The sequence below is a fragment of the Cyphomyrmex costatus genome, unplaced genomic scaffold (genome assembly GCF_001594065.2).
Source record: "Cyphomyrmex costatus isolate MS0001 unplaced genomic scaffold, Ccosl1.0 scaffold214, whole genome shotgun sequence".
In the NCBI taxonomy this organism is placed as follows: Eukaryota; Metazoa; Arthropoda; class Insecta; order Hymenoptera; family Formicidae; genus Cyphomyrmex; species Cyphomyrmex costatus.
In genome coordinates, this window is record NW_017276192.1 from 681,614 (window position 1) to 707,208 (window position 25,595).

The following is a 25,595-nucleotide window of genomic DNA, read 5'->3' on the forward strand; positions in this document are numbered from 1 at the left end:
TTTTTCAAGCCGAAGGACATTAATATAAAATTATGAAATGCTCAAGAATTTACTTGCCTCCTTTTGAATCAAATTTTTCTATTTTTCTATCGTAACACTTGTTTGATTTAAATGAAACTTAAAAAAAGTACCTATGTTATAAAAAAAAAACTGTTAAGGTAACATTTCCATTGTTACTTTTGTTATAAATACATATATAAACCGTATGCAATGCCAACTTGCCTCTTATGTCAACGAGCCCCCGCGATCTCCCATACATCAGCTGGTTAACGATAGAAAATATCGACTTTTAAAACTTGTTGGATAAGCGGGCAATCTGCCAGATCGCTATAACCGAATTCTTGCTTAAGCAGGGACAGCCTAATCGCGCGCACCTCTTCTGAGAATGGGCGAAATAGACGGTGCTAATTTTCGATGGTGAAAGTACACGAATAGTGAAAGTCTAGCAAGACGCAACTTAAAGCAGCCACCGAGTTTGTATGTAACCGCGGCCGCGTTCCGTATAAATAACTCATATGCATTGTGTACGAGATACATCATCCGTAGATCGAGTTTTTTGCCGCAGTGCATTCCGTGCGTTAATGATAAGAAATCAATACTGGACCCGAAAAAGTGTGCGGTTTTATTATGCCACTAAAACGTGAAAATATATATTAAACAATTAAGTTTTAATTATATAATGCTATACGAAAGATTTATTGGAACAGATCATGTTACAAATTTAAAAAGTTAAGATATATTAAGCATTAATAACAATTTTCTTTTATAACACATTCCTTAAATCGTTACACGTGCATTTTGATCTTGATAGCAAGTATCTGCAAATTAAATTAGCAACATGTATTAAATTTTGCGAACCGTAACAAATTATACTCTACTAACGCCATATCATGCATATGTGGTAATTTTACTTTTCCTGGATTTCTTAACACAGAATAAACAAAAGAATTCTTCAGATAAAAATAGACTTCTGTGGGTCGGTCAGGCAGGTTGTTTCATCTTCAGATAAACTATGTAATAATTTTTATTGGATAAACAAAAAAGTAAAAGAGTAAAAGCATAAGAAAGTAAGAGAATGAGACAATGAGCTGAAATTTACCGAAAGATGGAACAATACAACTTATAACATAAAAAAAAATACAATAATACCATCAAATATACTGAAGTAGCAATTCTCAATAATTTTGAGCAAAAAAAAAATAAACAGAAATATTAATTTGAATTTATTTTTGAAGGTGTATATTTATCTTTGTACTTTATATAAAAAAAAAGTATATATATCACCTTTAATAGGAAATACATTACAAAAATAATTGTATTATTAAAATGTACGTCTTACAGAACAGAAAAAATAGACAAATAAAGAGAAAACCTTGAATAACAACAAAACACAAAGAAAAATATAATGATTTAACACGGAAATTGGCTGTAATAGGAAAACAGACATTTATTTCATTCAAGATAGAATGAATAGTGACAGCTATCTGAAACTATTACAGGGTCAAATTATTAAACCTAATGCATTGTTAACACAGAATCTTTGTTAACAAGATAATGCTGCTAGATAAAGAAAAAGATATTTAAAAAAAGATTTCTGTAGTGTAACTGACTTAAGTATTACAGATTATTATTGAGAACAATTTTGATGAATAAAAAGAAGGAACAATTTAAAAATATCAATAAGTTGAAAAACTACATTAAAGCAGGATAGAATAATTATTTAAACAAAATTCAAGACATACATACTTAGTTATCTAACAAATAGTTAAAGTCATAGAAAATAGTGGAAAACAAAGGCCCTGCATTATATAATGAAGTAAATTAATTTATACTACATTTTTTTTTAAAACTTTATGTATGTATAAAATATATGTATATCTGTATATTTACTTTCTAAGTGTTGTTATTTTATCCCATTTATATGCTTGTATTACTTGTATACAAAAAGCTTAATAAAGTCATGTCAACATAAAATCTATTTACATGGTTTTTTTACGTTTTTTACGTTTCAACGATATAGCATTTATGTGTTTTTGTAAATGCAATTCTGCATATGTTCGTAATTTGCACATGACTTAATAGAATATCATCTGCGTGTTTTAAAATTTACATCATTTAATATCTATTACATGTTCCAAAATATACACCATTTAAAATCTATTTTATAATAGTTTTTTTATAAATGCGTTTTTATATTGTTAAATAAAAGAAATTAAAAAAAACATGTGAAACAGGAGAATATTGAATATTACTTTAACATCGCTAGCAATATTATTCAAAAAATTTAGGTATCAAAAATTAAGAGTTAAGCAGAAATTTATAAGACTCAATTGTGTGTGAAAAAACTTAATATAATCGCAATACGTTATTTTAATTTTAATAATGATTTTATCACTATTCTTGTCATGAAAAAAACAGAAAATAGTAAAAAAATTATTCTATACATGTTAAAACTAGAAATTAAAGAAAGTATTATATATTAACTAAATAAATCTTTTTAAATAAGCTTATAAGAGGAAAAAGAAGAAGAAGAAGAAATATAAGCTTATATTAAGTACATGAACTATTACTTTTAACATTTTTGTTGAATATATTTTTGATTCAAAAACGTTCTTTAACAGTTCTACAATAATTATAAAACCGCGTATATATTTCATTACAAAAGGATTTAATAATCCAAAACAATATATATATATATATATGTATATACATATAATATCGGTATTCGGTATATCAAGCAGTTTGTAGAAGAAAGATCTTTCGACATTTTTAAATGTAGGGCATAAAACGAGGTTTTTTTAAACATAGAATTTTCCTAAGTTTACTTTATAAAAGTGAAAAATTAAAATTAATACGTTTAAACTATTTATTTTGATGTACATTTTAAAATTCGATTTACCATCTTTGTAACAAGAAATCTTTACTTTTAAATAAAATAAGTATAAAAGAGTAATTTTTATTTATCTGTGAGTTTCTGAGATAAAAAATAATATTGTACTTTAAAACAATTTAATCATATTTGCTTATGAAATATTATTATATAAATAATTTAAAGTATAAAACAAAAATTATTATTAAAATAAACGATCATAAAGTCTATGTCTATATAATTCACATAACCGTAATTATAAATTCCTACAAATTAATCTCTGTTATATAAAATACTAAAGGTTTATAATCACTATATTTGTTTAATATAAAAAAATATAAACAAATATGCAAAGTTTCTTAGAATCCACATACGTGCATATATTTCAAACGTTTGTTCAGTAAGTAAATAGCATTCGCAAACACTGTGTTAATGTTAATCAAAACGCAAATGTGTAAAGATTTATTATGTAAATGATATAAATTTGACGTTCTAAAATTTTTTTTTAACAGTTTATTCTGACATGTTTTTCATTATAGAATTAATGCAATTTTATAAAAGTTGTTTATGAAAAATGTCAAATGATCATTTTCAAATTTTGCTGTAATATTTTTATTTTTATGTTTTTATAAAGATATAATATTACCAAATTGATATTTCGGAATAATATTTTATATGTATGTCTATATAATTTTTCCTATCAAAAATATATAAAACAATAAATTTGCCAAAATTTTATTATAAAATAATATTTATTTAAATGTCAAATGAATCAAGTAATAATGAAGGTTACATATATTCGTACATTTTATCAAATATTATATTTATGCATTTTCGAAAAAAAAATGTAAAATTGAATCAAATTTCATATAAATTAATTTCAAAATCAAAGAAAATATAATGTAAATATTATAAAACTCAAAATTATTAACCAATTGTATCATGAGAAATATATATTATATATATGTATGCGTGTGTGTATTAATATTTTTAAAGTATCAATAAAATTTATCATAAATCATAAATTATATTGTCAATTGGTTATAATCAATTTGCGAACAATATCCAATTTGTTTAGTCCTTTCATTTTTTTAATTGCTTTTAAATAATTTTCGAATTAAAGTTAAAACTTATTTTCCGTAACTAATATATAAACGAATTATTAAAGACATAACCATCGTCAAGATAACTATTAATAATCAAACACTTTGACTATATTTAGACGCAATCATTGCATCGTTTAAATGCAATATTATGAACGATGTTATAAATTCATGGAGTGCGACGTAAAATACGAATTAAGATAATCTAGTAAGTTTTTATACTTCTTTTGTATACTGCATTTCTTCATATTGCAATTTATATTTGTTTATCTGCTCATTAGTAGCGTCTAGATTGTAGAATAAATTAAGTCAAGAGCAGATTACGTCATAAAAAGTACATGCTAGACAAATTATGTAGTAAATGGATAAATAATTAGAAAAAAATTAATGACCTTACATTAGAAATAACAATTACAAATTACTATCACGTAACGTTGGTAAAATATCATATCCAAGAAGTATAAAATGAGTAAGTAGTTTCGCCTGTAGTGGTTCTCAATTTTTCTAATTGTAAGTTGTATAAGTTGCAGATAAAAACATGTAAATCTAATAAAAATTGCGTAGTTAAAAATAATTTAGACGATAATTATTGTAGATTTAAATATTAAAGAACAACTCTAACTGCATTTCTTTGCGCATAGCAGCGTAATATTTACTTTAAAATATTTACTTTAAGAGCACGCTAAATAAAATACAAGTGTGTTAGACTACACAGTAGACAGAGATAAACACTTAGAAAAAAATTAGTGACATTACGACAAGAGATAATGTAGACAACAATCACGCAACGTCGGTAAAATATTGTGTCCGAGAAGTATAAAATGAATGCATAGTCTCGCTGACAACGGTTGTAAGTTTTAAAATTGTCGAAGACTAACAATAAACTTTAAAATCCAATAAATTGCATAAATCAAATAAGTATATAATCAATAATTAGATTTAAATAACAAAAAAGAATTCAAACAGAAATATTATAAAAAGTAATAATATCTTTATAATTTATTATAATATTTAATATAATATCAATAATTTGCTTTTTTATCGACCACTGTATGACTTTTTTTCACAGAGTTATTCAACGTTGAAGTAAAAATGCCCCTTTTAGCTTCAACATTGAATAACTCACAATCAGTGAAAAAAAGTCATACAGAGGTCGATAAAAACGTAAATTAAAGGTAAAAATTCGCTCTTTTAAAAGCTGTAAACGGCATTTGTACATAATTTTTAATGCGTGCCGTGCAACTTCTTAAATTTCGTGAAAATTTTTGAGGTTTGACGCACTTTTATTTGTGTTTGTATAACTTTACGAAATATCAGTAAGACCATTTTTTTTAAGTACCCCTTTGAAAAGTAGAGATTTCAAGCTTTAAAATGCTTTTTTAAAAATCTTGATACGATGATTTTTTGCTGAGTTACCACTATTCAAAAATATTAAAAATATTTACTAAAAGTTTGGCCTACGTTTTGTGCCTATGAGTGTATTATCGTTTGTATTGATTTACATATATATATTAAATCATCTGCATTATATTCAAATTAAAAGAAATTATATTGAAATATTTTTACTATATTTATAAAGAAAAGAGTGGTACCATAAATTTCCAAATTATTTCAACAAGAATTTACAAGAGATGGTACATATAATATATTTACCAAAATTAATACTTTTAATTATAATTTCAAACGCATAGTATTTATTTCTGTCCAATAACATCTAATACGAAAATATGAAAAATGTTTAATTATAAATTAATAACTCTTCTTGTGTTTCTAATTAAATAAAGAGAAAGTGAGAGAGAGAGAGAGAGAGAGAGAAAGAGAGAGAAATTATACGTAAAATATATATATATATATATATGTTTTAACTGTTGAAAAATTCTGACAATGAGTATTAAAAGTGGAAAACTGCGACACATCTTGAAAAGAAAACGAAAAAAATGTAAAATAAGCAACGTGTCATCAACATAAGTAGACTGTCATGCAAACATTATTAACGCGATTCTAAGGAACGAGTAGTGCGTTTTAGCATGAGTAAAGATGGTTGAATATTTATGAATATATCTCATGTTGATCATTGTGTAAACACGAATGTGTGTACACAGTGACGTTTCGTGTAAGCAAAAGCATCGCTGTTCCTTGAAATTATTGAAAGTTTCATTATTTATGACATCATGACAAAAATATTGACAGCTAAATATGCTGCATACTCTTCGCGTTGCAAATGACGTCATCTTCCGTCAGCTGAAAAACAAAATTTAATGGAAAACGTATATATCGTTTTACGTTAATTTTCATAGTAGACAAGATCCTGGCGAATATGTCATTTCGCACCGTCAAACGAGCGTGTAACTCTCTGTTGCGCAAGACAGGCTAGTCACGACAAGAATGTGAGTCAAATCTGCAAGGTGTTCCGAAATATTTTAGAATGAAAACACAAGAAAATGCTGAGATAGGATTTGAACGCCGTGCAATCATATCGTATTCTTGTTCGTATACACATATAGTTTAATTTGAAATGTACATAACATACGAAGTGTGTTTTTTACTCTTGCACTCTTTGGACTAGTGCACACGGTGCAATAAGTTCAAATGAAACGTATTTATTTCATTTCTACTTATTGCACCGTGTGCACCAGTTCAAAGAGTGCAGGAATAAAAAACAGATCTACGGTATTCCTTTTAGGATCAACGTGAACCAAACTATGGATAGAAAGGTATTCAAAGTGTCCTTGTTCGATTTTGATTCGTTTAGAAATATAAAAAGTCGATCCCCTTATTAATAGGCGATTTATTTTAATGTGCACAAAAAAATATAAAGAAAACAAATAAAAAAAAAGTAGGTAAATTTAATCATCCAAAATATAATTATACATATACTAAAAGAACAATTTTACTGAAGTATCTAAACTTTAGCAAAATATAGATTTGAAATAATTTTGTTAAATCGTCAAAATAGTTATGTAAGTTCAAGCTGGTTGCTAGAATGTCAAAACTTTTTGAATGTATGTATCTACATAATTCGTGTGATGTATGTGCGTGCGTGCGTGCGTGCGTGTACATAAAATCCTACACAATTTTTTTTAAAACATAAATTTACAAAAAAATGTTTTTTAATTACTTTGACCCAAACAAGGTATTTCTTATACATTTTTGTACACTAAAAATGATAACTCAAATTAAATTTCACTAGTACATTAGTCTTCCAAAATAATTGAAGTTTGTATGACACATGGCTTTTTTGCGATGATTGATTTTTTTTGTAAAAAAGTTAATCTTTTTATTAAAATTCTAGCCAGACATTATCGAATGTATTGTTCACTTACTACTAAGGTGCATTTTTTTAAATTTGAATATTTTATTTTTTTATACATTTTATAAGAATTTAAATTCAGAGTTTTTCTAAAATAAAAATAAATTTTTCACCTAAGACAACGAAATCGATATACTCATAATTTTTAGTTTGTGACTATTGATATCCAATGTAATTTATTGTTATAGATAAAATGTATTATATATGTAGAGAAGCCTGAGCTCCTGAAGATTCAGTTCATATAAATGGGTCCAAAGATGACCTCTCTCAAAGATCAGTCACTTCTCACCAGGTTAAGTGCTTAATTAAACTAAACCAAATTCTTCTTTGTATATAACAAAGTGATTTAATTGAACTGAGATATACAAAGGAACTGCTCTACTGTTAGTTGTTTTTTGTTCCTGATGGTTCTCTATTTATACCCTGAAAAACTGTCTTTTCCTTCATAGGAGATTAATTGTTATGTTTTGCAATGTCATGGGAGTGATGTAATTTACGATTTTTCTTAAAGCTATCAGATATAGGAAGATTATCGCCGATGAGTCATGAATGCACTGCTGAAAAGTTTATTATATCGTAAAAGCACAGTTAAGTAAGTTTCCTTGTAAAAGTAATTAGTCACAGTTACAGTTTCCTTCTCTCAAAAAGTAATTATCATTACAAGTTACTCTGAAAAGTAACGCGTTACAATGACTGTTATTCAAAAAGTAACTTTCAGTTACTTTTCTATAACGAAACATCGCGAGTAATAGAGGGAACGGTTCCGATTGCACACAACTTGCGCACGTCGCTATTGACTTAAAAAAAAAATGTCAAATATTATTAGAAAAGTTTTTTTATCTAGATCTAGTTTTAAATGGAGCAAAACCGTTCTTACATTAGAAATATTAGAGAATGTTGCAGAAAATAAAGCAAGAAGAAACATGTTTACACAATGCCAAACTAAAAGACAGGAAAGGACTAGCCGGATGGAATCTCATAATTATAAGATACAAAAATCAAGATGAAAAATCGCTGTTCTAAAGCCGTGAGCAAAAATTAAGTTGGAATAACGCACGAACGACCAGCATCCAGTTTATCGTTGAAAGGAGACCAGTGAGCAACACAGATCGCTTTCGCTGACCGCCGCCGCTGTTGTCGATTTACACCAACGATCGCACGCATCGTGACTTGCATAACTTCTTGGAGACTGTTACGTTTGGAACGGCAACTCTACTACTTTTTTCCAAAGATAACCGGAATCGCTCCCATTCCAGTCCATTTATTCACTTTCTTCTCTCCCGCGACGAACTTGACGCGGCGAACTTGCGTACTCCTTCATCAATAGAAAAGATGTCACGGTGTTACGAAACTGAATTCGTGATTTGCGAGGGAAATATACAGCCGACTTGATGCGTTGAACAGAGAAGAATCGATTTTGCTAAAACATCTAAAAATTTAGTTGGATACAGATTAGCTGAAATAATTTTATGAAAAAATTATTAAAAAATGATACTTAATTTAAGGTTCTACTTAAGGTTCTATTACCAAATAAATATGTTTAAATTTGTAATAAATATTTAGTTAGTACTTTTCAAATAGATATAAGATTTAATAAAATTTAGTACATTTTTGGAAGCAGCAAAATCGTCCTTTTCATACGAATTCAATTTTCCGATTACTCACTTTTACCACTGCACAAAATTAAATACGTTACTTTAATTGTTTAATTTGAAGAAATAGAATATAGACAACAATTCTCGTGCAAAAATATCATATCACAATGAGTTGTGAACGATTAATTTTATTTTAAACATTTAACAAGGATAAAGTTCGCTCACTCAAGATCAAGTTAAATATTTAACGAAATAAAGTTCGCTCACTTAAAATCCATAATAACTACGCGTACAGGCATATATCATTTTATTAGTGCATATCCGTTTTTTATTTCTATTACCAGTTGTTGATTTTTTTATTTTCAATTACTACCAGCTGAAGGTTAGTAGCTAGTTACATATAAACTGGTTATTTAAAACAAAATGAGATTATAATTTTGTTCATATCTCCTTCCGTTTATAAATAATATATAACAAAATTTAATTATATTCTACAGATACAGCTATATATACAGGGTGTCCGAGACCACCCGTCCATCCCTTTTATCTCGAAAGCAGAGCATTTTAGAAAGAAACGTTTCAGACAAAAGTTATGGGGTTCTAAATGATCTATTCAGTGATCAGATCAGTATGACCTTGGGTGGCGTCACCAAGGTCAGAGCAATGTCACTTTGAATTTTTTAAATGGACCAAGTTACTTACGTAAAATATGACAATTCAATAACTCGAAAAATATGGAAGATAGAAAAAGAAAACGCGTTTTAGACGAAAAATGGAACAGTTTTGAGGGAGACATAACTTTGTTTTTTTTTCTAGGTGAAAGAGCCAAAAAGATACGAAGGTCACCTTCACTTTTTTAAGTGGAATATATAATTTTTTTTACATAATATATGATTCTTCTAATTATTCTGCACATAAAAGTATTAAGGTAGACATATGAAAAAACCAATAATAGTTTATAAGATATTTTATTCTGGCATATATTGAAGTAAATATCTAGTCAATAAACTATTAATTTGTTGATAATCATATCTTAATAGTCTTATAAACAGAGAACCATCCTATATATCATATATGTTTTATGTGAATCTCCTTGTATACTATGTATTATACTGAGAGAAAAATGTCGAATTATAAATAACATTTGCAAAGCATGTGTTTCTCACAAATCAATTTTTAAATCAGATCTTTTTCTCAGTGCAGATAAGTAACGTGCACGATAGAGATTTCTGAATGTAAGAAAAAGAAAAATCTGATAAAAGTCGATGTTTTATATATCCAATCGTAAATGCTGTAATTATAGTTTAAAAGAGGAAGACATTTATTATCCAACAAAATAACATGTTACGATATCATCAAAATGACATTAAAACGAATCGTGACTAATCGAAAAGTGACTTTTAATAATAATTTTAGAGCTATTTTGATGATGAAAGCCATAACATTTTGTTCTGCTTAGGCACATTAAAGCGTGTATGTTATTGTTTGAGTTTACTTATAATTTAGATTAATCAAATTTTGGATGTTTGTAAAATAAGAACTTACGATCAGCAAAAAAAAATACTAAGATAAATTTCTGATCCAAACTTTCAGTAACTTGATGATAACAGATCGTTATGATAAAAAGAAAGTAGTTTTCTGTAGAATGCGCATTTTATGTGATGCAATTATTTAACGAGAAAAAGAAAGGCTAAAAATCGGTGGTTCGCTCGGTACCGGTGTGTCCTGTTTACTGATTTTTCCTCATAACATACTTTTTGTGTAAAGCTGCAAAATAAATTTAAATAAATTATAATAATGTTATTAAAATATAAATGCAACGTAGGACCATGTCGCAATATAATATAAAAGAGAAAAATCACAAAAATCTTTGCCGTTAAACGCTCTCCATGCGAACATGGAGAATTGGATTAACAGTCGCGCGCTTTTTTAAAAATTTATTTTATTTCTTTACATTGCCAGATATATAAATGAATTCTCCCTTATGAAAAATTATTATTGGGTTCATAAAAAGCAATAAGAAAAAATTTCAAAACTATTCATATTGAATATTGTACATTATTCAATAGTTTTTTTTATTAATCTAGCAGCACACATTTTTTCACAAGAATTGCGTCTGTATAAAAACAGTTACATCAGTACTCATGTACAATAACAAAAGTTTTCTTTACGCTCTTTTAAGAGCTCAAACGTACGGTATAACTAATCATTAAAACGGCAATCATAAATCATTTTACAGGAATTATAAAATAATCATAAGATTATGGCTATAAATTAGAATAATAATCATAAAATGAAAATTTACCGCACATATTTACATTCAAATAGATAAAATACTTCCGTTTCCCTGCATATTATATGCGGAAAAAAGTTTTTTTTAAAGAAATATTAAATCTCTTCTACAATTTGTGTGTGCTCTTTGTTTCCTATTTCTTGCTGTTTTGCCTCTTGTCCCGTTTTTCATTTTCTATCGCCCGAGATAAAAGTTAATGAATAAAACTTGAAAAGAAACAAGAAATACGTGGCAAGAAATATAATTGTCAATAAAACACCATTGCAAAGAGGGAAGAAAGCAAGAGGTAGAAAGTATATATAAAACACAAAAAGCACATTGTAAAATAGACCTCTTAATTTCCATTAGGAGACAAAATTATAATATAAGTGAAGTCTCAACTGCAGAAGAAATAAATTGAATCCTTGAAAATTAATTACAATTAGATGCAAGATAGACGCTTTTGGTCTCTTGGATTAGGCAAATTTCACACTTGACGTTACACCATGCTACACATGATAAAATTACAGTTGGACGTCATGCCGCAAGATGGCACTAGATTTGCGAATGAGACTCAGAGCGGTCTCGCCACAACCGCTCCCGCGCCCATGACATCTGCTCGTTCCGCCCTTTCCGTCATTTCCGTCTATCTACGCGATTACCAATTAAATGGAGAACAGTTAGGTTCGCGGAGATTCGAGCGCGAAGCGCTTTCGAACGAATAACGTCGCGTAATCTCGGAGCAGCGAGGAAAAAAGGGAGTACTCGTCGTCGGTAAAAGAAAGAAAGAGAAAGAACCGGTGCAGCGTAGGTAGCGGAAAGAGGTAACACGGGCGGGAGAGCCCAACAGAACTAGCAGACGAGAGGATGTAGATGAGAGAAAACGTGGAGGAGATTGAGCAGCGTCGCGCGGGCGGCGCGGGTCCCGAAGGGAGACGGAAGGAGCAGGCAGGTCGGAGAGGAAGGCGCGATCGACTACGTTCCCGTGGTCAGCCGTGGGTTAGCGGGCGAGCGAGAGAGACTCGTCGGCGGCAGCGTCGGTGCTAAAAGGCGGGGACGACGGTCGTCGCTCAAGCGTGACCGCGTGTGTGAGCTTAGCAGCGACGCGGCGCGATCCCTCTCTCTCACCCGGTTTCTCCTCTCGTCGCGTCCCTCTTCTTCCGCTTCGCCTCCCCCTTTCGTGCATCCACCGCCGGCGGCACCGCCGAGGCCGGGCCGGGCGACGTTAGAAGAGGAGGAAGACTGACGCGTGCCGCCCGCCTGACGGACTGAAGAAAACTTGCGGCCGACGGCGGGCAGTCGTTACTCGAGTTTACCGAGCCGCGACGGTTAAAGCGTGTAATTTTGTAATTTCTCGTTATTCACTTGCTTCGCCTCGTACGCGGCACACTTCATCACGAGGTCGCGGCCGCCGCCGGAGGAAGTAACGACGATCACGGAAGAATCGCCCGAGGACGCCGAGGTTGTTGCCTTCGCGTTTACCGTCCTCCAGCGCGGAAGGTGGTGCTTCGCGTGCCGTGCGTTTATGTGCGCGTTTAGGTGACAGAAGGAGAGACGGCGGCGGCGAACGACGAGGGGTGTTGCTGCGCGAGAGATATTACACAGTCGTCGACGAGTTGCCGGTTACGTGGTGCTCATCGGATAAAGGGTGCTTGGGAACGGCGAGACGGATACGATAAGTGGAGGACAGGCACAGGAGGACCATCGTGTCACGACCGGGGAGAAGAAGAAAGGAACGTGTAATAGCAGGTGGGTGTAACCCGCGCGCATAATAATCCGCGCGGTCGCGTTATCCGCGCCGAGGTCGTCGGGGCGGGACCGCGTGATCGAGGAGCGTGCACGCGCGCGTGTACCGGCTCACTTTGAGGTTAAGTGACGCACCTGCGATCGATCCGCCCGGAGAGAAACCTTGAGCGTCGAAAAGAAACACGCCCGAAGGTAAACCGGCGCGGCGCGGAACTGATGGTCCACGAAGGATCCGACCTCGTCGCATCGAGGCCCAACTTTCTTCCGGTTGACGATGAACGTTTCACTTGACATACCGTTTTTTACGACCACGACATATCGTTTTACGGCATGTCGTTCACCGTTCTCTCTTTCTAATCAATAGACGGATAGACTGTTGAGAGAAAAGTGTTTGTTTGTGATATTTGTCACTATATATCATGTAGTAGGGTCTGTCCTCGCGTGTTTGCACTTTTTGTATTTAGAATCTTTGATTTTCTTTTTAACGCTCAAATATATAGAACCTATCTCGTTTTAAGTACAAAACACACTTTCGCCTCAGAACAAATCTCTTATAATTGTATGGTAACATAACTTGGTTAGGTGCTCCATTTTTATAGCATCATTTATATTGTTCATTTTCATGGTGCCAGCTACGTATATTTTTTGTATATAGTTATTACAAATATTGTATAGTAATCTATAACAAAGTTCTAATCATAATACTTTATTTTGTAATTGTAGTTACAAATAACAAACCTTTTGGGAGTACAAATTAGTTCGATCCATTTTCCAAAAGATGATCGCCTCCAAAGACGAGTCGTTTTTTCGAGATGGAATTCGAAAATTGTCTGAGAGATGAGAAAAAGTAATAGCCAGCGATGGATAATATTTTAATTAATCTGTTCATTCATTTTGTTTTGAAATAAATGCATTTTTGAACACAAAAACGGATCAAATTAATTTCTACACCTATATAATTACAGAAAAATATAATAATTTAGTTAGGTGTTCCATTTTTATGACTTTTTTTAGTCATTTTTGGTAATAAATTTTTTAGCCAATTATGTATATCTTTTTGTTTATAGAATTATAAATAATTATTGTTACATTGTAGCAATAATAATCATAAAAACGGAATTTTAACCATAATTATTTTACTATGTAATTATAATCACAAATATCAAATACTTTTTTCTCGATGTTCTAACCTAAATTCTTTCTAACCAAAATTTTTTCTAATCTGTCGAGAATTTTAAAATGCAGTTAATTTTTATAGATTCGTATCTTTACTGAAATTAAAAACAAATTAGATTATTTTTATTTATCACGATGTTGATTACCGATATTCTATTATCTCTACATAAGGTACATAGTTATAATTTTATCTCATTTTTTATATGTTAATCGTTAAATTTTAGATTCATATTTTTACCAAGTTTTCAAAAACAGATTGAATTATTTATTGACACATAACCTTATGACACATGACAAGAAAAAATGCTTATACTAGATTATAATAGATTTTAATCATTTATTTTGCGATTGTTACTAAAATATTATTGAATCATTGAGAATGACTCGATCGAAGTCGAAACGTTTGCTAGGTTATTTTTGAATTTAAAGTTGTAAGGAATATTATTTATATGTATGTTAGTAACCATCAATATTTGCGATTAAAATGTTTATCGTACTTTACTGGTTCTGAACCCTTTTATTTTGCAAATTATTTTAAATATGAAACTCAATTTGTTTGTGCGTCTTATTCGATATCTGTTATCCTTTAATGTAAAAGAAATTTACTTAATGTGGAAAAATTTAAAATTCACTTCATCACTTTTTACTTGTTAACGATGCATTCGAGTCGAAGATGATCATCATCGTTGATCCTTTTACTGTCATTTATTAAACTTTGCATCTCTTGATAAAATGTCACAAAGGAATTTAGAAGTTTATACTTGTGTGCGTGGATATATGTGTATTGGTATTTTATTATTAAAAATACATCAGAAAGTCCATAAATTTTATGGTATAATATGTAATATAATTTTAACGTGGATGATATATTCTATCTGAAAAAGAGAACTTAAAAATAAATTACTATTGCACGAAACGACGCTGAAATTGATATTTATGCCGATGATAAATAATACAGGCGCAATCTTTCCAATATATTTCGAATTCTGTTCTCTGAGTCGTAAAAAAGAAATAAAGATAAACGATAGAAATTTTTACAATAAATCTTTAACGATGTATTTAAATAAAAAGTTTTATTGTAACACAAAAATATTAGATTTTTTTATGTCAGTATAATTTATTAATTTTTGTACCTCGGATCTCTGTGAAGCTGGTCCCGCTTCTTCAAAATTTGAAAAAAATAAGCAGAATTCTGGTTGTCCTCTGGAAACGCACATACGCATTCATATAAAAATAAATGGGTAGATTGTTACCATTAGGAAGACACACAATTTCTTTTCTATCCCACCAATAGCATCTACATAGTTAAAACACTATTAGCATCTTGTTTATGCGCCATTTTGTATGTTAACCTCGATATTAATTGTTGTTCTCGACTCCAATGGAATTAATCCATTCCTATATTATGAATAATAGTGCAGGATAATATAATATGTTTTGCACTTTAAATTTTTTTAATGGGATCGGTGCTTTGCAGTTGCAAACAATTAAACTTTACACAAAACTGTTGCGTCAAGTAGAATAGGTGGAACATCATCGCCAAATGCCATTAATCTGTTAGCCTCTTCATTTACGCCATACGTTGACATCTTGTATCTACTAACTTGGCGGCAATTTTCTCACGCAGCGCAAATTTTAATTGCTTTCTATTATGAACCATTTTCGCAGAAAAACCAATTAATGTGACTCAAATTAAGTAACAAAAGAACATACGAATCAATGCTTATCGTGGTTCTTATTGCGTATAAATTCTTGGTACTCTTTATCAATAGATATTTCGACTATTATTAGATTATCCTCAATATTTTACAAACAAACTTTAGTATATAAATAAATGATCGTTTAAATTTTTTTATTATATACAAAAACCTTTAGTACAACCAGCATTCACTTGTAGCTCCTTTGTAACTTAATTTGATTTATTCGTAAAGCCATGTTTATCAATATATTACCCAATTAATGTGTGCAATTAAAAATCACATCGCTCGTCTTTGCAGACTTGGTAGCAAAATTTCTTCAGAAGTATTAATATTATTTGATACTGTTGTATTATATGAAGAATCGAAGTAGAGTTCGTGTTTTATGAATAAACGTATTATTTGTCTTTTAATTTCAGCCTTACAGAATTTTTAGTGTTCATATGTTATATGAAAACAGACAAGATACAAACATTTTAACATTTGCACATTATTCGCAAAAACAAAGGAAATAATTTTTACGCTTTTGAGGCTTTCACGGGTATTTTCTTCAATTATGCGAGAAGGTTTGCAGAAGAAATGAAGAAAGACACGGCGATAACCCGCAAACCTTCTCGCATAATTGAAGAAATAATTTTTTTCCGTTAAAAAATTATTAAAATAAAATTTCAATAAAAGCACTTTTAGATTATTATCAAAAATATACAGCGCTATGTTACATTTAAAAATAAATTTTAATTCTTTTTCTTCCTGATTCTTATCAGTTCTAATAATAGCGATTTTGGCGCAAAGCATAGTATAGATACTTTCTATTCTAAAAATACAGAGTTCAAATTCATCGTGAACACAGAAATTTGGATCACTTGGATTTCTCAGAAGACAATCGCAAATCACGGAGAGTATATTTGCCAAATGTTTTCTTAATTTTTTGCAAAAATCCGGTATTTTCTTGAGAGTTCTGATAGTCCCTCAAACAGTTCTATCGATTTTCCTATATAGATTGAAATACTAAAATAAAAGATAAAATAGTTAATAGTTCAAAGTTACGGATTTGTGCTCGTCCCTCCAATACGAGGAAGGAGAATACAATTCTACTTATTTTTCCAAAATTTTGAAAAAGTGGGGCCAGCTTCATAGAGATTTATCTCGATAATGTAGAGGAATTTTCAGGAATTTACATCACGTTTACATTAATATTGATATTAAAATATAGAACATTCTAAAAATGTGTACTATACTCCTTACTTTAATACGATAATATATAGTATATGTATAATAGATATATAATATAGAACATGCTAATTTTATGATAAAAATATATATATATATATATTTATTAAAAACTATATATTTTTAATATAATTTTATAATGTCATAATTTTTCTTCCAACCGAATGACATCACGTTACAAAATCATGACAGTCATAATTATATATATACCTTTATAATATTGTATATATTCTAAATCATTTTGTCGTGACCTCGTAACATGACGTTACGCGGTCGCGGTCATGAGAAAGCTGTCACGCTTGTACGTGCAATGTATTGAATGTTATTTAATTTACTCTTTGTTTCCCAAGTTGTGCATATTTATGATTAAACTCGTTAACTGTATCAGGATCGTTACAATACTGGAAATCACAGAATCAGAGAAATCGAAAACGATCAAGGAAATCAGGAAAAAGTCAGAATTTTGTAGAATTATCTGGAAAATGAGAAATCTTATTTTAAAGAAGTTTAATATAGGTATCCATACATCACATCTACACAATTTTGGAATTATCAATTAACAATTAAAAATGCAGACAGTGTTAGCAACATTAATAGTAATTTATATTGCCATGCTTATTAAATTAATCTTTCAACGAAATATTTAACGGTTTTCAAATCAGGACGAAAATACAAAAAATTTTTAACTATTGAAAGTTATGGAAAAATATTATTGGAAGTCATGAAATTTTATTTGGAACTCACAGGGAAAAGTTATAGAATTTTTGGATGAGAAATTTGACAACCTTGAGAAAAGTCACAACCTTGTGTACCTAAGAAAGAAAAGAATAACACACAAAGTTATAAGACAAACAGAGTAACAAGATTAAGTAATGTTAAAAAAAACTTTCGTTTTATTCGTTGTCCCACGCGCATCCCCAACGTCGTAACGTAACAATTCAATCGGCGTTTTCGATAAAGCTACGCCATAATCATACGCTTTACGCAAAATTTACTTTCATTGTAATCGCCAAGTCTCGCCACTAGTGGCTCGAGCGAACCATTCAGGCGCTTTCTCTCTTACGTTCAAACTGTACGTTGCTAAAACGTTATATTAACTGATAACTAATAACTCGCAGTGAACTTGTTAATGTCTCAATGCTTTTATTATATCTTAATTTCTCTCTGTTACGAACTGCGCAAATAAATAATCGACAGTTAAACTACCATTTGCTCTACATTCAATTTCCGCTCCATAAATTTTGTCGGATTTTTCAACAGAATTTTATCAAACGTTTAAATGTCAGTTGATCTAGCTACATATTAATTAAAAATATAAATTCCCATACCGAAAAGTTCTAAACTCGTTCTAATGCCCTACGAATCGCGAGTGTTGCCGTCGTACAATGTTCATCGACATTGAAAATGTTACTTGGAACAAATAAATGTCATGATCAGGTAGTGGAAGAGTATAACTTTGTAATTTGAAACACTGTAAACGGCTACAGAGTTGAAATGGAAGCAATAAAATAGCATCGTTTTAAATATTGTAATTTTTTAATTTAAGATATATAAAAAAGTCCTTGAAATTATAAGTATATAAAAAACTTATTAGTATAATCCGTTTCGCTTCAAGAAATATCACAAAGTACATAAGAAGATATAAATTAATTTTTAATAAAAACACTAATAATCGTAATTCTTTACTGTTTCGATTTCAGATTCATCGTAACGTATAATTATATTTTAGGAAACATACATTTTTAATTTTACAATTCATTTATGCTCGTTTATTTAGACCTGTGAGATTAATATCGATTTTTTTTGCTTTGCATCATACGAGCAAGATATTTTATACTATTTAACAAATTTTTAGTATTTTAGGATAAAAATTGGCAGCATTTTACACTGGTCTTATTAAAGTTCATTTTATGTATAATAAATGAAGATTTGTGTTGTGAGAATAAAACAAAATGCAGAGGAAAAACACGTAATAATTACGTTTTTCTCTAACGATAACATCAAGCTTACGTCAATAAGAGTGTTACGTGAACGTTATCGGAGTTTTTAGATTTCTAATTTTTTAATTAATCCTTTAGTGTCACACTATATTTTGTCACGTATATGACACACTGAGTATTATATAAAAATATTGCAGGAAAACGAACATATAACAATTTTTTTTAATTGGAACGTCACATTGAAGAATATAGTATAGTAACAAGCAAATGTATGTATATGAAGTAAAAGAAATAGTCGCAACTATACTGACATCAAAGGCTTAACTACTTAGAAGAAGGATTAGCAAAAGAAAAATAAAAAAAACATAACATTATATTTTCTTTTTAAACATATTTTTAATATGTTTTTAACATGTTTTAAATAGCATTAAAAGAGACATACTTAAAACATTGATTAAACATGGTTTTTTTAATAACCCTACTTAGAGTTAAATTCAAAATTGTCATAAAATAGGAAATCAGGAAAAAATAAAAATTTTTGCAAAATTTTTATTAAAAATTAAAATTCTTCTTGACTTTAAAGAAGTTTAATAATATACTTACACCTATGCAGATTTAAAATACTACCGACTTAACAATTAAATGCAAGTATCAGCAACATTAATAATTTACATTGCTATGTTAAATTATTTTCTTAACAATACGTTGAGACTGTTTCCACAAAAATCAAGAAATCAGTTATTTAATTCATTTCTTATAGAGCGAAAATATTTCTTATAGAGTGAAAGGTGAAAATTTTTTGTATGTATATATGTATATGCATACGTACGTATGTACATATAAATTTTCACATTTGACGTTTTCGCATTACGAAAAAGTTACATGATTGACCTCCAGGATAAAAATTTAAAAAAATTCAAAATATTATTGAAAATTAAGGAAAATTTTGTCTGGAAAAATTATAGAATTTTAAGATGAATTATTTGTGGTACTGAAATCGCTAAAATGTATCTCATACTATATAAAAATAACATCCTATTTGCAAAGTTTGTAGTATTGATTTAAATGCGGTTCGCAAAATTGCAGGTAATCATTAATAATGTGCGTTGCGAATAAGTATCGTGTTTACACGATAACTTTACACAGTTACTGTTGTTATTAAATAAATAAATATTGTATATATACGAAGAGGAGAGCAGAGGTATTGAAAACGCAACCAGTGTTCTGCTTTTCGACTTTACGGATCATCTGTTTGTTCATTATTCAATATTTATGCAAATCCCATCGAATTGCGTCACACACCCGCAACTACATTCTGCTGACCGAATTAATCGAAACGGTCTCGTACACAGTCCGGAAAAAAACGCAAAGCATGCTGTGTAAATATAGATTCCACGCGCTTTGACCGCATAGTCGCGTGCTAACGTTGGACTATCGATAAAAGTTTTGTTTCTACGTTCGATCGTTATATTCTAACATATCACAAAGTTTAATCCATCGCGTTTTCATCATTTGTTACAACGGAATTTTTTTAATTTTACAACTAACGTATAAAATTTAAAAGTTTTTATCAGTATCTAAAAATTATCGATATGCAATATGTATCAAAAATTGATTCCAATGTTACTATGCATCTCTTATGATTACTAACATTATATCTTGTATCAATATTATGCGATAATGCAACGAGACATTCTTTCGAAGAATTTGCTTACGAAAGAATTAAGAGAAAGTGCGACTTGCATGGTTGATTACGTACGCAAGTTTCAAATGATTCCTACGTATGGCCTATTTTGGTCAGAATTGATTGAATTAATTGCTGATTAATCAAAATATCAGGCTCAATTTTATTTTAAATAAAAACAATGGCTGAAATCAAGGAACATTCAAGGCAAAAAACAATCTGATACTTGAACTTACTTTACTATGGCTATGTATTACTCGAACAGTACATAGACATTGTACTGTTGGCATTGGACGTACAGAGAAAACATTTAAAAAATGAATAAACTGAGTGTAAATCAGTTTTTTTCCTACAACGAGAAAAAATTCTACATAATTGCTTCTATAGAATTTATATACTACGTTTGTAGATTGAAAATAAATAAAAAAAATTCTTATATCAGAATTCTAAATTATTTCAACTAGCATTATAATAAAATTTATAATTTATATAATATATATATAAATATTACGTCGCCTTGGCCGGGAATCGAACCCGGATCTCTGACATTCCGTCCTCGTGTGCAGCAAGGACGGAATGCCAGAAATCCGGATTCGACTCCCGGCCAAGGTAATATTTTTCGCAATGAAAAATTTAATGATTTACAGATTTAATATGTCATTCAACATTATTAAGATCGATCTAAAGATGCGCAAAGAGCATCGAAAATTGTTAAATTGTTAGTCGTCGATTAGTTGAATCGTGTAGTTTACTCTGGTTAATTTTATTATTAATTTCAATTTTTTATTTTTTGACTTCTTATTTAAATTTGTGACTAATTCTTCTAATCATCATTAATATATAAAATAATTGGCACGATTGGACTTACATTCAACACTCTATACAACTATAATAACTGATTTATCATAACATGCGTTAACATTGCGAAATACATATCATGAGTACTGTCTGGATTATCGATGATTCGGTCAACATTCGATTTACCAATCTTCTGTCAGCGAATTTGATTCCACAGAGAGTCACTCATTTCGACATCGCAACATAGTAATATATCATAATTCTACCATCTACAATATAGATAATGAAATTCTTTCGTCGATGCATGTGAAGAAAAGGCTGATTTCTTTTTTACTAGATTTCAATTAACCTGACTTTTTCTAGTGTACATTTCGATGACTATGTTTAACAGAAAAAAAAATTTTATAACCATTGTTTTTTAATATGATTTATCTTGTCTTCAAGACCTCACTGGATCTAATGTATATATTTTATATTACAGTCAATGTATATATTGGAACTGATGCGTAAAAATATCGATCTTCCAATTTTTAATTATATACTGTTTAAATTCTTTTTTTCAATTAAATTTTATACTAATTTAAATTTAGAAAGCACACTGAAAAAAGAATCTGATGGCTGCATTAATTACAACTCTGGTAAAATGGATAAATCAGAATTTTCTGGATGAACTTATTCTTCTGATTGATATAATTAGAATTTTATAATTCGTTCGTTTTTAATCAGATATTTTTTTCAATGTGGTCATATTAAAGAATCTCAAAACAATTTAAAAGCTGTTATATTAAATGCAATCATTGAAATGTAAGAAAAAAGTGCTGATTGTGATCCACGTGATTCAAATGTAGCTTATATACATTTTTAAAATATTTTCTTCGTACATTCAATGCCACGTGAATCTATTGTTCAAGTAACACGTATCCGTAGTAAAGAAAGTTCAAGTATCAGATTATTATCGCTTCATCGTTGTTCGCAATTTCTCCCTTGATCGTGATCATTGTGACCGAACGTGATGATTTTAACCTTACAATCTTTGTTCGCGTTGTTATTCATCGCGATAACGCAATCTTCCATTGCGATTAATCGAAAATGTACGAGGAAATTTGCGACAATTATTGTAAGCAAAATTCTCTGTTATTGTACTTAATTATGATTTGAAGCAATATTCCATTCGCAATATAAAAACGATAAAGTCATAATTACGACATTCGTCAGTATTATTTAATCCTTATTACATGTCGTTCATATAATCGGCTGCGAGACTGTAAGTGAATACAACTTTCTATTATACTCTCGGATCTCAGAAAACAGTATAAATATAACACGAAATTACTTCTACTTAAAAATCAACATAAACAATATCGTTTTTTCGAATAAATTTTTGCTATACAAATCATGGAATTGTATTGTCATTTTTTCTACTTTTTTATTTCCATTGTTTATACTTTTTACGAAATGCAACGTGTAATATATATTTTATAACGTCTTATAAATTAGCAGAACAAAGTGAGAGCAGAATCGATTTTAACTAACATTTTTAATTGTTGCTAACAAGTTGCCAAAGAAAATTTGTTGCTCTATTAGTTTTTTTTTTTTTAATGATGTCCCGCTAAAGGAAGATTAAGTTAGCGGGGCAATATACATAGAATAAAACTGACTGACTAATATAAAAATAAGTATAATTAACAGCGAAAAATCTCAGCGTTATAGCGGAACAAGGATAAAGCATCAGTAAAAGATTTGTTACTCGCTTAAAATTGGTACTAAAATGTCGTCTGAATTTATTGCTCTCGATATATGCAAGTTACGAAATTTAAAATCGATTCTACACACTTTGTTCCGCTAATTTATAAGACGTTATTTCGTACATGTAACCTTTTAATCCATTACAGTCACGCGCGATTATCGGTTAAATGATTCATAATCATGATAATCTATAACTTATCGGTTAAATATAATGTAATATGATATTTTTATTATTTATTTATATATTTTTTATAACGTATATTGATATTAAAATTATTCTCCCATGAATATCTAAATTATTCAAATCATATACATGCTGCATATACATGCATATGTATGTGTTAAACTCATATTTTTCTTATTTAATTAAAATAAAAATAAAAATTAATTGGTATCTTCAAGAATAAATCAAATATAATTAAAATGCCTATAATATTTTCTATTTAATCTTTACAGAGCGTCTATTTTTAAAACTTTACGACTTTTCTCCTTAATAAGATTTCTTATTATTCATTATTTTTTATTGTATTTTTTCCCTCAAAAGATGATACTCTGTTTTAATGCCATTATATCCCAACCTGTAAAAAGATTAAATAAAAATTAGAAATTATATAGATAATTGTTATTATATAGTACTTATAAATATAAATATTACATATTTGCATTGAAATTGCATTAAAACAGGTTTATATATATTATTCTTTTGTATATGTTTTTATTTATAATTACAGAAGTAAGTTTACAATTTTAGTCTGTATAATATTACCAATAATACCTCCAAATTAGTATAGAAATTTTAATCAAAGACATGGCGGTTCTATTGAGTTTGATTCGACATAATACGATGATTCATGACATTCGTAATAGAGAATTCAATAATTGGTAATATTTAACTGATAACGTATCATAGCGCAAATCAACAATGACTGTTTGACGACGCGGTTTGCCGCATTATGACTAAGATACGAATCAGAATTTCTCTATATAGAAATGCTAAGAACTAATTTTTTAATTCTACTTATTACGGAATATCTTAAGATTACAAACATCACACACACACACACACACACATATTGTATTTATATTTATATTGCGAAATTTTTATTCGGATATAGTTTAATTATCAAAGATTATCAAAAATCTTTTAAATAATCGATAACAGCATGCGAAAATTCCGTGAAACACCATAGTACACAATGAGAAAACTAGAAAAGAACGATTGAAACAGATTGTAAGAATTTTTGAAATAATGTGCATAAATGAATATTAAAAACTGATTTAAAATTGAGTTTATTTGCAGAAAAAATTTAAATTGAACATTATTTGCTTATTTATGATTTCTGTAATATGTAAATAATATTCAGTGATAAATATTTTCTATTTTTTTAAATTAATACATATTTGAAATTATAAATGTAACATGTTTTATTTTAATTTTTTTTTTAAAGTTGAGAGAAGATGAGTTTTATTTTTATTATAAATGCATATCATTATTGATACATATATCAATAATAGTTATTGTAAAAAAATTTATTTGCAAATTGATTAAAATATTATTTGTGCCTGAAAAATTTAGCAATTTTGTTCAAAACAGACCAGTTTGATCTTGAGAGCAGGTACAAATTATGATCGTACATTATTTCTTAGATATATAAACAAAATGAGTGATAACTTGCTTGCTTCGCATGATTAAATCTAAAAGATATGCGATGTTCGCTATCATTATTGATATCATCTTTTTATGTAGTATATTTAAAATGTACAATAATAATCTGATATTATCTTAGCTATTAGCAATTGTGATTAAGATAATATATACAACTATGGTTGGAAAAATCCGGTTTTTTTTAATGTTTAGTTCAATAGAGTTTTATTTAGTTTTATTAGGATTTTTTAGGTTCTTTCTATTTTTTGAAGGGTTTTTTATAAAATTAACTATTTAATATTATATTTTTTCACTTAATATTTAGTTTATATTGTATCTATTATTATTTAATTACGTTAAATAAAATTAATTGTATGAGAATATTTTGTAAAACATTAATGATGAATTTCAGTTATAAAGAAAAACACTTTTATAATAATAATAAAGCAGAGGAAGAAACGATGACATATTAATTATAATATTTAAAGTTATTAATTATAATATCATATATATATATATCAACATTTATTTAGATATTAAATAGATAAATACTTAAATATCAAATTATCAGTTTAGTTAGTTTAGAGAGAATACATATATTAATGGTAATTATGAAGAAAACGGCCGATCTCACCAATTTTAATGAAACTAGGCTCATTCGACGCGTTTTTGCACGAAACGAAAAAATCTGGCAGAAAAAAGTATCGCTCTGCCCTATGAACGGAGATATTAAGCGTTAAAGCTGACGATTATGGAGGTTAGGAAATTTGTCACAGTCACACGC

At 29.2% G+C, this 25,595-nt stretch overlaps 1 protein-coding gene across 1 annotated transcript in view; it reads left to right on the forward strand.

The window, feature by feature from the left end:
• The first annotated feature begins 12,222 nt into the window (after positions 1-12,222).
• Positions 12,223-25,595, forward strand: part of LOC108773556 (elongation of very long chain fatty acids protein AAEL008004) — a 34,334-nt gene continuing 20,961 nt past the window's right edge. The window contains exon 1 of the mRNA XM_018539397.1: positions 12,223-12,898. The gene's annotated coding sequence lies outside the window, so the exon portion shown is untranslated. The remainder of the gene's footprint in view (positions 12,899-25,595) is intronic.